General features: G+C 41.5%; 1 long non-coding RNA gene across 1 annotated transcript in view; it reads left to right on the top strand.

The window, feature by feature from the left end:
• Nucleotides 1-15259, top strand: part of LOC309633380 — a 463676-nt gene that overhangs the window by 133450 nt on the left and 314967 nt on the right. Inside the window, exon 7 of the long non-coding RNA XR_014247481.1 lies at nucleotides 11308-11403. This is a non-coding gene — a long non-coding RNA (uncharacterized lncRNA). The remainder of the gene's footprint in view (nucleotides 1-11307; nucleotides 11404-15259) is intronic.

A 15259-nucleotide genomic window follows, 5' to 3' on the forward strand; every position in this document is an offset into this window, starting at 1 on the left:
GGAGTGGAGCCCCTGTCAGACGTCTCCACCAGGTATCAAATAATAGCATGTTTAGTGCTTCAATTCTACTGATTTTTCTTATGCTCAGCTTGGCTTTCAATGAGAGAAGAAACCCTTTCCTTTTACATTTTCATGTTATCGGTTCACATAATGTTTAATAAAATGTTAGCTATAACAGGGTCTAGTGACACATATAATTTTGTGAACAAATGAAATGGGTAAGCAGTGGTGGATGAAAGGAAAAGTCTAGGGGATACAGCTGGGAAACACCCATGTGTCACGGGCCGTCAGCCTGCTCTAAGAAGAAAATACAGCTCAGGTATTTAAGTGAGTAGGTAAAGCAGCAGGCAGTTAAGAGATCTCCTTTTGCATATGGAACGAAAATAAGTAATCAATCATTTGTCTTTAGTGTATATAATATTCAAATATGGATTAATTTACACAGATATTGTTGTACAGCAATTTTTTTTCAAAGGTTCAGTTTAATTTTGCATCAGTTTCTTCTGCCCTTAAGGGAGTCAAGTCTTCCTGCCCTTAACACCCTGCTGTATTTAACATTTCTGCAATGATGTCTCAGCTAACCTCCCAATCTTTTTTTTTTTTATTTCTTTGATTTGTCTAGGGCATGATTCGAAATCTTAGATCAAAGCCAGCTCTAGCCAAGTTCATTTTTATGATCCAGTTTTGTGAAACACATTTGATTTTTTTTTTTTTTTCATTCTTCAACAGATTTAAAACATGGTAAAGTGTTCTGAGGGCGGTGATAGTCTATGGACACATGCAGGCCTGTCAGCGTGTTCAGAGGAAGCAATTGCTTCTTTGGTGAGAACAATGACATCTGTACCCTACAGTCTATGAAATGCATTCTAACGGCAACTCGACGTTTAGCAAAAGGTTTCAGCTTTGCCCCAGCTTTGTTTGTGCTCAGCTGTCTTCCAAGTTAGTCAACCGTCAACAGAGTCAATGCAGAGCTTCTAACGAATGGTGATGTAAACTAGTCACTTGGCAGACTCATGGCTAGTGCCTGGATGGTACCACAGACAACTCCTGAAACTTTGTGTAGGACTAATAGCCCTTCGTCTTAGGTTCAAACCAGGCAGTACTTGGGTTCTTGCAGGGGTAAACCTGGGGAGCCCAGAGGTCGTAATTTCAGAATGACCAGCTGGTTCTGTGCCATGTCGAAATGCCCAGATGAAAAAGGAAAAGCAGTGTCCGTTAGAGTACAGCGTCAGTTTCTGCTTCATGGTGCCTGTGTTGTTTTTTTTTTTTTCTCTTTTCCCCCTGGTTTTAGGAAAGAATTTCCAAAGAAAAGCCAATAATTTATGCTTTGCTGCTGACTTCAACAGTTTCCTGCATGCCTATAAAACATAAAAGTGTACTTTAGAGAGAGGCTGGGGATCTCAGGCAACGACTAGATGTCTGGGTGCACAAGATGAATGAGATAAGAACACAGCCTGGGAGGAACGCACGTTCTAATGATACAGACAAACACACCCGAAATACGTACCCGAGATATGTATGGGAGGTGGAGGAACGACTGCCTGATTGGGGGGAGAGGAAGCTTGTACAGAGGAGGTGACCTCTGAGCCTCAAAGACAAGTGAGCAGTCGTCAGGCAGATAGAGGTCCCAAGATGCCAGAGCACGCAGCCCAAATGCCCAGCCTCTTGGCACTATATAATAAAGGCCATCTTCTGGAAAGTAGAAATAGCTTGAAACTTTTAAATCATTTTTTTCTTCAGTTACCTTTGATAGTTAAAAGATAAGTAATACACACAGAAAACTCGTTTCTAACCAAGTAACCTCTTAGGAGCATTTTTGTAAGGAGATTAGTGTGGTAATACTTGCCATGAAGGCAAAGTGGATACAGATGAGGGCTGTAAAGGGGCTCTGGGCAACGGGGAGTCATTACAGGTTTCGGTGCAGTTCTCTGAAGTGTGTGTGTGTGTGTGTGTGTGTGTGTGTGTGTGTGTGTGTAGTTTGTGGAGAAATCCACGTGGCAATGTGAAAGAAGCACCTGGGCAGGGATTGGAAGGGTCTGGAAGCAGAGACACCCATTAGCAATCTGAAATAGTGTAGACAGAGGGGGTAAGTGCGTGAACTACAGTACTGACAAAGGAAAGAGAGAATAAAAATATAAGTTGAGTTATTTCCCAGGTGGATCTGATGAAAGATTTAGTCATTCATTGACCAAAAATTCAGTCATTCATTTAATAAACACACTCCATCTTCAAAGCATTGTTCTTTGAGGATTAGAAAGATGCGGATTGCTTTTGAGGGGCTTACAGTCCAGTAGGGAAATCAGACATCATACTATACTAGTTAGGGATCTCCAGAGAATCTATATCTATCTATCAGCTATCTATCTATCTATCTACCCATTTAATTTAAGGAATTGACTCACATGATTCTGGGGGCTGGCAAGTCTGAAGTCTGCAGGACAGGCCAATAGCTTGGAGACCCAGGAAAACCTGATGTTGCATCTTGAGTCGGGAGACCTCAGTCTTTTCTCTTAAGGCCTTCCTTCAATTGATTGGATGAGGCCCACATTCATTATGGAGGGTAATCTGCTTTACTTGAAGTCTGTTGATCTAAATGTTAATCTCATCTAAAAATACCTTTGCAGCAATATCTTGACTGCTGTTTGACCTAACACCGGGTACCATGGCCTAGACAAGCTTACATAGAAAATTAACCGTCACACATAAAAATAGTTGAGAGAAACGTGTGTATGTGTGTAAGAAATTGTATTTGAGATGAGCTTTGAAGGAAGAGATGAGTATGAATATTTGAAATGGAAGGCACAGCATGAAAATAAGGATGGAAATGAGAAAAAAGCAGGGTGCGTGTAGAAAATTATTGTTTCCTTTGATTGGCATGAAGGGAGCGAGGAAGGGATTGATGGAAATTGAACTTGAATGAGGGATCCTGGTATCCCATGAAGGCCAAAAAGAGGAGTTTGACTTCATTCTGCAGGAAGGGGAAATCCAGCCAAGTGTTTTGCTCGGAGGATTGTTTTCTTGGAGTTAGTATTGAGTTCAATCTGACAGCAAGCCCCGGGTCAGGGCATCGTGGGGTTGTGCGGCTTCCATGGGGCAACTGCCCTGCCTTCTTGTTGTGTGACCACCCAGAATACGATTCACTTGGAAGACGGTCGTGAACAAGACCAAAAGTATCATTTAGGGTTTCAAGGTAATCCAAGATCATTATTGTTGGAACACTGCATGCAATCGTTTCATAAAAAGATATCACCTGTTTCAAGAAGGGGGCGTAAATGAAAAAAAGAACCTATGGGTGGGATGTAGCTCTTCAAAAATGATTAAATTGGGAAATAAATTCTATTGTCCTCCTGAGTTCTTTCTTTAAATTCTTGGTGAACTGGTTGAAAAAATTTATGTAACACTGGTTTCATGCCTGACCGAGAATGGCAGATACATCATTCTCCATGATTTACTCTTTTGTACTAATGATTCTTTACTTAAAAAAGCTTTACAGTTGCTGATTAACTGATATGAGTTAAGGCCTTTGGTTAATTGTAACCCTCTCAGTTCAAAGGTTTCTTGTATTGCTTAAGCCACATGTAGAGTTTCTCTCTTTGTGTTTTTGGTTAATTTCTTGTTTTTAAGGACATTGAGTTGTGTTCCGTTTTCTATTATGTTGAGTCATGGATTAACCTAAAGAAACACAGACATTTGATTATGCTTCTTTGGAGCAAAATATGCACAGGCTTTGGGGGAAGTGTGGGTGTGTATTATTAGGGTCTTTGTGGTAAGGGCTTTGCCCCTTCCATCCACTCACAGCTCTTTCTCTATAGGACCATGTAAGAGAGACGTTCCATCTAGCTAATTTGCTGTTTTGTTTTTTTTTTTAAGATAATAAGTAGGTTATATTAAACCATTTTCTAAGAATCTAAGTCTTAGATCCCCCCCAGCAGGCTGCTGGGACCACAGTGTTAAGAATGTGAACTTTGGAGCCAGGCGGCCCGGGTTAGAACCTGGCTCTGTTACCAGCTGTGTTTCCTCCATGAGCCGCTTAACCATTTGGCCCCCATTTCCACATCTGCAAAAGTGAGGGTAGTAATACTGAAACCGTGTACCTCAGATTGGGGCTGGAACCCACGTGCCAGGACTCAAACCCAGCCTGTACTCAGATTGGGAATTGAACCCACGCAGCCGGGACTCGAACCCACGTGGCCAGGACTCAGACCCAGACGAAACCCATGGTCTTCCAACTGAGATCACACACCTGGTTTCAGGACCTAATGAAGCTCAGGTTCTTGATGTCCTATCACAGAAAGAATTCAGTGAGAGACAAAGTGATAGGTAAGAAGTGGATTTATTTAGAGAGAAACACACCCCACAGACAGAGTGTGGGCCATCTCAGAAGGTGAGAAAGTCACCAGGGCATGGGGTTGTCAGTTTTTATACGGGTGGGTAATTTCATAGGGTAATGAGTGGGAGAAGTATTCCGGGGTTGTCAGTTTTTATACGGGTGGGTAATTTCATAGGCTAATGAGTGGGAAGAATATTCCAGCTATCTGGGGGGAGGGTGGGGATTTCCAGGAATTGGGCCACCACCCTCTTTTTGACCCTTGTGGTCACCCTTGGAACTGTCATGGCGCCTGTGGGTGTGTCATTTAGCTGATGTGGTACAGTGAGCCTATACTGAAGCTCAAGGTCTAGTGGAAGTTGACTTGTCCGCCATCTTGGACCCATTTGGTTCTAATCAGTTTATGTCATGTCTTTGGGTTATGTCATTCTTTCAAAGGTTGTGCCCTGCCCCCTTCCCTCCTGTTTCATTATAACATCATCACTGTTGTGAGGACTGGATGATTTAATGATATGCAAAGTGTTTAAAGCAATGCCTGACACATGGTACACACTTGTAAGTGTTAGCTCTTATCATCTTAGATGAGAACTGGGCAGATGCATCACATTGTTCAGAAGAATCTTGTACCATTAACAAATCTCAGATGACTGTCTTTGGCTGCATATATGGAATTTTACTTCTCTGGAACAATCACTACTCCTAAGCAAAGTTGTCAGTGTTAGTTCGTTTTTAAATGATGGAAGAGGATGAGATTTCACCGGGTGGGTCAGCTATCACTGGCACAATGACTCATAGCTGGGTAGGGAGATACAGGAGCAGTTAGGATTTTTCCCTGGCTAGAGTGGAGACTTTCTTTCTGTGTACATAAATATCCTTACAAACATATTGATCTTTAAAACCGATGCAATGATATTTACTTGTTGGTAAGTAACATCACTTTTGCAAACATCTGCTGGCTTTTACGACCAGACTGATTTATAACTTATCAGGGATATTGTACAGCATGCATTATACAAGTTCTGTAAGTCTGGTAATATAATCAGAACACATATGACAGCTTGCCTTCTCGTCATGCTGATATTCTAGGACATCGTAGGTGCCATGATAGGCAGAATGGGCAGTAGTTATGTTTCATGAGGAAAATTCTAGTTTTAAAAGTGACTAATAAAAATTTAAATCTCAGTCAGCATAATTACTTCTCCTGTGTCTTATAGAACAAAGGGGAGGAAACAACTCTGTAGCTCCTACTCCTTAGAGCCAGAATGGATACAGAACAACAAAGGAGACATCCTATTTAATTGATTTCTTTTTATATACCCTTTTGGTATTTCACGAATCCCATTTTGTTTTTACTGGCATCTTATCTGCTCTGTTTATGTGCCCCATAGCTAGTGATTTTTTTTTTTTTTAAACATTCTCACTAACTCTGTTTCTTTTCCTCAAAGCCCTTAAGTAACTGCCGGATCCTCTTTCCACTGTTATCCCCTACAGATGATTTGTTAGTTTATTTCCTCTTCTGATCAAAACGCCTTTGCCTGGGTGACTCTGAATTAGTCACATCTAATCTTGATGACTCCCTGAATGACATTTCCACGAAGTTACCAGCAGGCAGTGCTCTGTTTGGTTTAAAACATTAAAATGTGAAGCTTGTTTTGACAGCAAGATTCTTCCCTGGGCAGTGCTAAGAAGTGTCTAAGTCTGACTGATGAATCGTGATGAGAATCACAGGACTTAACAATAGTAATAAAACCTTGTGATAAAGCACCTTGTTTTTCCACCATTTGAATATCATTGTGAGTCAGATCATCTCCCTTGAGAGCAGAGTGTAATCTCGTGACTGTATCTCTTTAATGTGGTCCACACACTTGTGGGTCCTTATTTTCCAGCGGATATTTGAGCGCTTACTTGATGTGTAGCATTCCAGTGTCATGAGTGGGTCCTTCTTCTTTGTTTAATTGTATTTTTTTATTGAAGTATAGTTGATTTCCGATGTTGTGTTAGTTTCAGGTATACAGCAAAATGATTCAGCTATACATATACACACGTATATATATATATATATATATATATACACACACAAAAAGAATATATATATATATTCTTTTGCAGATTCTTTTCCCTTATAGGTTATTACAAGATACTAACCTATAAAGTAATAGTTGTAGTTCCCTGTGCTGTACAGTAGTTCCTTATTGGTTATCTGTTCTGTACATAGTAGTGTGTATATGTTAACGTGCGTGGGTTCTTCTGTTTTTATAATTTATGAAACATTTTCTCTTCATGACTCAGAGAACACCTTTGGCTCATCCTCATAGCAATTTAAAAATGTAAGATCTTCAACAACGAAGGAAAACATGGGAACCCACTGCTCATCCAGGAACACACATGCGGCCCCTGTGTCTAATCCGGCGGCAGGCACTGCAGGGAGGTGGGATGTGGATGAATCAGTTCCCGACTTCGCAGCCCGCGTCTTAGAGAAGGGACGGGGAGAGAGAGAAGAGATGAGCTCACATTTACTGAGCGACGCGCAAGGCCCCTCACAGATGTCCTCTTTTAATCGTGACAACAGTACTGCAATATACCTGCTGTTACCTCTATTTTATATGGAGGAGACTGGGTCTCAGAGTGGTCGAGTAGCATCCCCAGGGTCTCGGGGCCAGAGTGAGTAGAAGCAGTGATTTCAACTCAGGTCTGTCTTTCCAGTCCATGCTCTGTCTGTCCCCTGTGTGGGCCACTCACAGGCAGAAGGAAGAAAAGCACGAGGGCAGTGAATGATTATGGGAGTTCATGGTCATGTGTCTTCGTGGGCCAGGAAGTCATTACAAAAAGAGTACTCGAAAGGGCTTCCCTGGTGGCGCAGTGGTTGAGAGTCTGCCTGCCAATGCAGGGGACATGGGTTCGAGCCCTGGTCTGGGAAGATCCCACATGCCGCGGAGCGACTAGGCCCATGAGCCACAACTACTGAGCCTGCGCGTCTGGAGCCTGTGTTCCACAACAGGAGAGGCCGCGACAGTGAGAGGCCCGCGCACCGCGATGAAGAGTGACCCCCGCTCGCCGCAACTAGAGAAAGCCCTCGTACAGAAACGAAGACCCAGCATAGCCAAAAATAAATAAATAAATTTATTAAAAAAAAAAAAAAGAGTACTCGAAAAACTAAAGGTGAAACTGATAATGTATCAAAATGGAGATCAAACATTCTCCTTGAGATGGTGAAATAGACTGAAAAAAGTGGAAAAACATTCGTGCTTGATTAGAACATCTCAGACTCTGCTGGATTTCTATTTCTCCACAGCTCGCCTCTTCCAATGGGCTCCCTCTAATATCAACAGGTCTTCAGATGCGAGCACACAGAATTACATGGAAATTCCCCACGCAGTACAGCTACTTCAGTATTTAGATTTTTACGGCAAAGATTCTTTCCCGTGATCCTTTTTACAGGCATGACTTTTGGGAGAATACCAATCATGAAATAGAAGCTACATTTTAAAATGAAAATGCATTGATACCTCCTGTAGAATCTCATCCTAGGATGACATGGCAATCTAAAACAGGCACAAAACACACAAAATACATAAAAAGTCATCTACCCTCAGTTTACTTGTCTTTTGCCTTCTGCTTCCATTACTAATCTGAGAAAACCGTGTGTGTGTGTCTGCCTGAGTTTGTGTGTTGAATTCTTCACTGAGAAAAAGTTATTATTCTTGAGAGTATTTTAAGTTTAGTATTGTAGAATAGTGGTCCCCAACCTTTTTGGCACCAGGGACCGGTTTCGTGGAAGACAGTTTTTCCACGGACCGGGGGGAGGTGTGTGTGGGGTGGGTAGTTCAGGCGGTAATGCGAGTGATGGGAAGCGGCAGATGAAGCCTCGCTCACTCGCTGGCCGCTCACCTCTTACTACGCAGCCCAGTTCCTAAGAGGCTGTGGACCGGTACCGGTCTGTGGCCCGGGGGTTGGGGACCCCTGTTGTAGAAGATGTACCAGTTATATGGAAAAAAGAGGCACTAGTTCCAGGAGGTTGGAGCTGGTGTCAGCTGGGCTTAGGCTCCTACGTGAAATTTTGACCCCTGGGACACTTTAGTAGCTGATGATTCCAGGCTCCGCCATCTGAAAGTCGTTTCCATCGGGCAAACCCAAGATCCTGTTCTGACACAGGGGCTGGCCTGTTTTTATAAGTAGAGTTTTCCTGGGACACGGCCACACTCATTTGTTGACATACTGTCCCTGGCCGCTCTTATGCTACAGTGGAGATTGTGACTCTGTGGTCTGGAAAGTAAAAAATGTTTACTGCCTGACCTTCAAGAAAAAGCTTCCTGGCCCCCGTTGGGAGCATCCAGCCTTCATCTATATTTACCTGGACTCAATCCTAAAATGCGTTGTATTGCACTAGAGCTTTGCAAAACCAATATTGCATTAATGATGCTTTAGTCATATTTTGAAATAAGTCAAAGTCCTTTGGATATAGAAGACTAGGAACGGAATAGTCATACTTTCTGGACTTCCTCTTGCCCCGAATTTGCATCCATAGGCTTCCAAATTGCATTCTCTTTCACAGAAACTCAATTGGTCTCAGTTTTTAAATCTGAAATCTTCAAAGAGGATGCGGTACACAAAAAAGGTGATACCTGGCAACGTGGAATGGGATCAAAATTTAGTCTGTGGTTTTTAAATTAATACTCTGTGGACTCTTCATGTTTCTTTCCTCCTTGTTTCATTGTGTAGCCTTCAGACGTGCGTCATTCACTGTAACTCATCGTATTACATTTCTGTTTGGCAATTTCCTGAAGTTAGCACTCCCATAACCATTATTTGCAAGCTGTGAAAAATAACAATCCTGTTGTGAAAATGGTTGAGAATTTCAATAAGCTCAAGTGTTGACTTCTTGGCACTAGAATAACAGCTGTTTCCTAGGGTAATGTAAAAGAAAAGGAACACCACCAATTCTTTTAGATTTCTAGGTAATAGAAGCCCACAGAAAATCAACAGATTTGTTGTATATGAACAGAGGAAACTTCGGCAAAATCATTTTTAAATTCCCCATATCTTTAAGTTTTCTTAAAGCCATTTCATGATACAGTTGCTCAAAAGACATTTTTTAAAGCTGGATAAGTTTTTTTTGCCTAGTGATATCAGTATTAATGTGATAGGAACAGCACAGAGAGGTCTGGAGTCTGTTTTAAGATGAAACTTCATATGCCAGCAGGAAAGAAGCCACCAACAATCTGGAGAATTTAATGAGAACAACCTCCCAGTTTTAACTACAGCATTACAAATGTGCAGATATAATAATTACATTACCTTGATGTATATTTCCACAAGGACTCCATAAAATAAATTCAAAGGCCAGCAGATGGCTATCACTAATAGTATCATTTCTCCCTGGGAACAATACAGTTGCTGCATATATTTTTGTAAAAAACAGGTGAATGACACCATCCCAAGACAGTATAACATTTAAATATTTTCTTCATGTCTTGTTTAAAAGACTTTTCCTTATGGTTTTTCGTCAAAGGGTTAGAGAAAAGTAAACCTATGAAGATACTAGATTAGCTTGTTTAATTTCAGTATCTCTAGACTTCTCTAGATGGCAGTCAAGCCACAGGGTGTTTTAGGCTGCTCTTGTGGAAAGCGAGAGGAAGAACACAGCAGGGTTTTTTGTTTGTCACAGTTGTCAAATAGCGGTGTTGAGCGTCTTAAAGTCTGGAAACTGACATAACTGACATATGAGAGTATGAATACAGCAAAAGATGCTCGTCTTAAGGCTGCACATTGAAACAGGAAAGAAAGATACTCAAGGGGAATAAGACCCCTGGACTAATCTGATCCAGTTATCACATATTTTTGTGTGTGCATGGCATCCTCTTTGAAGATCTCAGATTTAAAAACTGAGGCCAGTTGAGCTTCTGTGGGAGAGAATGAACATTTGGAAGCCTGTGAATGCAAATTTAGAGCAAGAGAAAAATCCAGAAAGCATGACTATTCCATACCTAGTCTCCAACATCCAAAGAACTTTGACTTATTTTAAAATTTGATTACAGCAAAGTGTCATTAATGCAACATAGGTTTGTGAAAGCTCTTGTGAAAGACGACATATTTTTTGCATTGAGCCCGGGTGAACTTAGATGAAGTCTGTACTTGGTGCTCCTTAATAGCGAAAGTAATCAGTGTTTTAGGACAAGAATCTTTAACTTGCGCATTTTAAATGACTGTTTGATTGTGTTCCTGAGGAAAATTGATCGTGTGACATGTATTCAACATGCAACAAATATTTTTTGACTGTTTATTCTGCATCAAACACTCTGCTTAGTGCCAGGTATTCAGATGCGCGCGAGTCCCTATCCCAATGGCCCCGTGAATGTACACTCTACTAGGACAGATAAAGCCAGAGTGAAGTGGGGACCCTTGTTTTTTGTCTCTTGCTTCCAGTATAGGATGGAGAAGAGTTAAGAAGACACAGATTTTCCATCAAGGTCTTTGTCCAGGACTGGGATTTAATAAAATAATAATGAAAATATCAACAAAACCACATTCATTTATTGTATATCTAAATAGCCTACTTGTTTTAAATACTTTATCTATGTGCATTACATGAACCCAGCAAGGTGGGTATTAGTACCTTTATTTATGGATAATGAAACTTAGAGAAGGAAGATGTCTTTCCCAGGGGCCACAGCAGAGCCCGATTCTAGCTGGAGTTCCTGTGTCTCCAAGGCTTAGGCTCTGCCCACCGCACCCAGCTGCCCACATTCTGAGCTGCCCTGTGTGTGCACATCTTCCATCTGAGTTGGACTCTTCCACACAGAGGTGTTGGGGACAGTGTACATGGCCTTTCCTGGGTCCATCTGTGTTTGGAAGACTCTGGGGAGCTCGGTGCTGATCCTCCAGGGCTTACTGATGATATGCTGATATGTCTGATGATATGCTGTCAGGAACGGTAAGGGAGACGTTTCGGCATCAAGAATATTTTTCTTATCCCTTAACAGGCGCTATGGTGACTCCTATTCCTCTGGTCCTGATGCAGCATGAAACGTGGCACAAAGGAAAGAGGAAACGTGGCCTTTTGCGCTCGGTGTCTGAAAGTGAGTGTACCGCTGTGGGGACAGTGGCCGGGGAGGTAGGGTAGGATTCCTGCCATCTCTGTGACCATCGGACAGGATTACCTGATCAGCAGCAGCCCCTTACTAAGGCCCCTGATCGCACCCAGGGCTCCGTGTGAGTGAGGTGCTGGGAACAGACATTTTCCTGAGGCCGTGTGTGTTAGCTTCCCAGGGCTACTGTAACAAAGCATCACAAACTGGGGGGCTTCAAACCCCAGAAATGTATTGTCTCCTGGTTCTGGAGGCTGGAAGTCTGAAATCAAAGTGCTGGCAGGACCACAATCCCCCGAAAACTGCACGAGAGCCCTTCCTTGCCTCTTTCCGGCTCTGGAGGACCTCCAGAGTCCAGTCAGCAGTCCCCGGCGCTGGCTTGCACCTGCCTAACTGCAGTTCTGCCCCCGTCTTCACGTGGTTCTCTCCCCGGGTCTTTGTCTTCTCCGGGGGACCAGTTACATTGGGTTAGCGGCCACCCTAGTCCGGGATGACCTCAACGAAGTACACTTGTGATCACCCAGTTTCCAAACAAGGTCATATTCTGAGGCACTGGGGGCTTGGAACTTCAGCATGACCCTTTTCAGGGAAAGACAATTTCACCCCATGACAACACAACATAAGGCAAAGAGCAGATTCTAGTACTAACTCTGTCACTAATTAGCTATGTAACTAGTATCTACATCTCCCTGGGACCCTGGTTTCCTCATCTATAAAGGGTAGGAGTTGGAAAAGTTGACCTCTAAGGTCTTATTCTATTAGCCTGAGAGCGGGAGGTCCTTGGCCTCTGGTCACGTACCTCTGGTCCCTGGACATTTCTGTCAGGACAGGGTATGTGGCTCAACCAGGCTGGACACCGTGCAGCTCCCTTCCTGCCCCCGACCCTGGTTTCCTTCTTTAGTCTGTTGTTAAGCTTTGAGAATCCTCAGAATCTGAGATTTTATTTATTTTACTTCTGTGCTGAGCTGTCTGCTGTGATGCAACAAAGAAAAAGGTATAAGGGAGGAACGAGAAATATATAAACCAGATACCATAGAACTAAAGGGAAAAACAGAGAAAATGACCAGAGCTCCAATAGGTTAACCGTGATAGGCTGCAAGTCTACTGCTGGCTGAAGGGGCCAAGCAAAATTATTGTCTTGGTACTAATCGCAGACTTGCCATGTGACCACACTTTTCCAGTGGATTATTTCATTATATTGAAACAGGAGTGTTTATGATCTATCATCCAAAAGGAGGTTCAGAGCTAATGAATTCATAGATAAAGTTTCTGGTGGCCTTAATTGCATGTAGACCATTTCCTTTAGAAATGCCATCATTCAGTGCATCCCAGCTGCCCATCGTGACCATCCCGCCACTCCTCCCACCTGTGACGATTACTTGGATGAGATGCTGGGCCTCTCTCCTCTCTCTAAATAACTGCAGTGTTATGCCTGTGAGCTCAAGAGTGATACCATGTGAGGTCTCACAAAACCATCAACACTGTCACTCAACATACAGATGGCCTGTAGGCACATGACAAGATGCTCAACATTGCTAATTATTAGAGAAAATCAAATCAAAACTACAATGAGGTACCACCTCAAATGAGTCAGAATAGCCATCACCAAAAAGTCTAGAAATAATAAATTCTGGAGAGGGTGTGGAGAAAAGGGAACCCTCCTACACTGTTGGTGGGAATGTAAATTGGTACAGCCACTATGGAGAACAGTATGGAGGTTCTTTAGAAAACTAAAAATAGAATTACCGTGTGATCCTGCAATCCCACTCCTGGGCATATATCTGGAGAAAACTCTAATTCAAAAAATACATGTACCCCAGTATTCGTAGCAGCACTATTTACAATAGCCAAGACATGGAAGCAACCTAAATGTCCATCAATAGATGAATGGATAAAGCAGATGTGGTACATATATACAATGGAATACTACTCAGCCATAAAAAAGAATAAGGCCATTTGCAGCAACATGGATGGACCTAGAGATTATCATACTAAGTGAAGCAAGTCAGAGAAAGATAAATATCGTAGGATATTACTCATATGTAGAATCTGAAAAAAATGATACAAAGGAACTTGTTTATAAAACAGAAATAGACTCACAGAAATAGAAAACAAACTTATGGTTACCAAAGGGGAAAGTGGGGGAGAGATAAATTAGGAGCATGGGATTAACAGATACAAACAACTATACATAAAATAGGTGAGCAGCAAGGATAGCACAGGGGACGATATTCAATATCTTGTAATAACCTATAGTGGAACATAATCTGAAAAAAGTATATAACTGAATCGCTTTGCTCTACACCTGAAACTAACACAATATTGTAAATCAACTCTACCTCAATAAAAAATACGATTTTACAAACAAATTTTGAAGAACATTTTATAAAAGCAACTATCCATCATCTTTGTAAAAAACAGCTTTACTGAGATCTATTTCATATACCATGAACGTCACCCACTTAAAGTGTGTAATCCAGTGGTTTTTAGTGCATTCACAGTATGGCATATTAGTAGTCACAGTATATATCACAGTATATTCACACTGGGCAACTATCACACAGTCTGATTTCAGAGCATTTTATTAACTCTCAAACTAGCAGTCACTCCTGATTTCTCCCCCTGTTCCCCCCTCCCACCCTTGACAACCATGGATCTACTTTCTGTCTCTACATATTTTCATATTCTGGACATTACATGAAAATGGAAGCATACCATATGTGGTCTGTCACTGGCTTCTTTCATTGATCAGAATGATTTAAAGGTTTATCATGTTGTAGCATGTACCAGTTATTTAATATCTTTTTGTTGCTGAATAATATTGCATGGAGTGGATGCGTCACATTTTATTTATCCATTCACCAGTTGATGAACACGTGGGTGGTTTTCACTTTTTAGCTGTTACGAACGGTGCTGTTGTGGACATTAGGAGTAAGTTTTTTGTGTGGATGAATGTTTTAATTTCTCTTGGGTTTATATGCAGGAGTGGAATTCTGCGTCTACGGAAGCTCTGTGTTTAACAGGTGGAGAAACTGTCAAACTATTTTCCAAAGTGGCTGTGCCATTTTACAAATCTGCCAGCAATGTATGAAGGCTCCAATTTCTCCTAATCCTCGTGTATGCTTGTTATTTTTTGTCCTTTTGGTGGTAGCCATTCTAGTGGATGTGAGGTAGCATCTCATTGTGGTTTTTGTTGGTGTTTCCCTTATGATTAGTGAGGTTGAGCACTTTTTTCATCTGCTTATTGACCATTTGGAAGAGGATCTATTCAGATCCTTTACCCATTTTTAAATTGGGTTGTTTGTCTTTTTGTTATTGACTTGTAAGTATTCTTTATATTTTCTGAACATAAATCCCTTATCAGATACCTGTTTTGCAAATATTTTCTGCCATTCTGTGGGCTGTCTTTTCACTTTCTTGATGGCATTGTTTGCAGCACAAAAGTTTTTAATTTTGATGAAGTCTGACTTACCTATTTTTCTCTTGTCACTTGTGCTTTGTCCGAGAAACCGAGAAACCATTGTCTAAGTCCAGGTCACAAAGATTTGCTCCTATGTTTTCTTCCAAGAGTTTTATATATCTGGCGCTTACGTTTCTACCTAGGGTCCATTTTGAGTTAATTTTTGTGTCTGATGAGAGGTAGGAATCCATTTTCAATCCTTTACATGTGGATGTCCAGTTGTCTCACTACAATTTGTTGCAAAGGCTGCTCTTTCCCCATTGAACTGTTTCAGCACCCTTGTCAAAATTCAATTGACACGGTTGTTTTTTAATTTTTATATATTACCTTGAAATTCTTTTTTTATATTTAAACTGTTTCAATAATTATGCATACGTATTTTGCATT

The sequence above is a fragment of the Balaenoptera borealis genome (assembly GCF_965194805.1).
Source record: "Balaenoptera borealis genome assembly, chromosome: 8".
Lineage (NCBI taxonomy): Eukaryota > Metazoa > Chordata > Mammalia > Artiodactyla > Balaenopteridae > Balaenoptera > Balaenoptera borealis.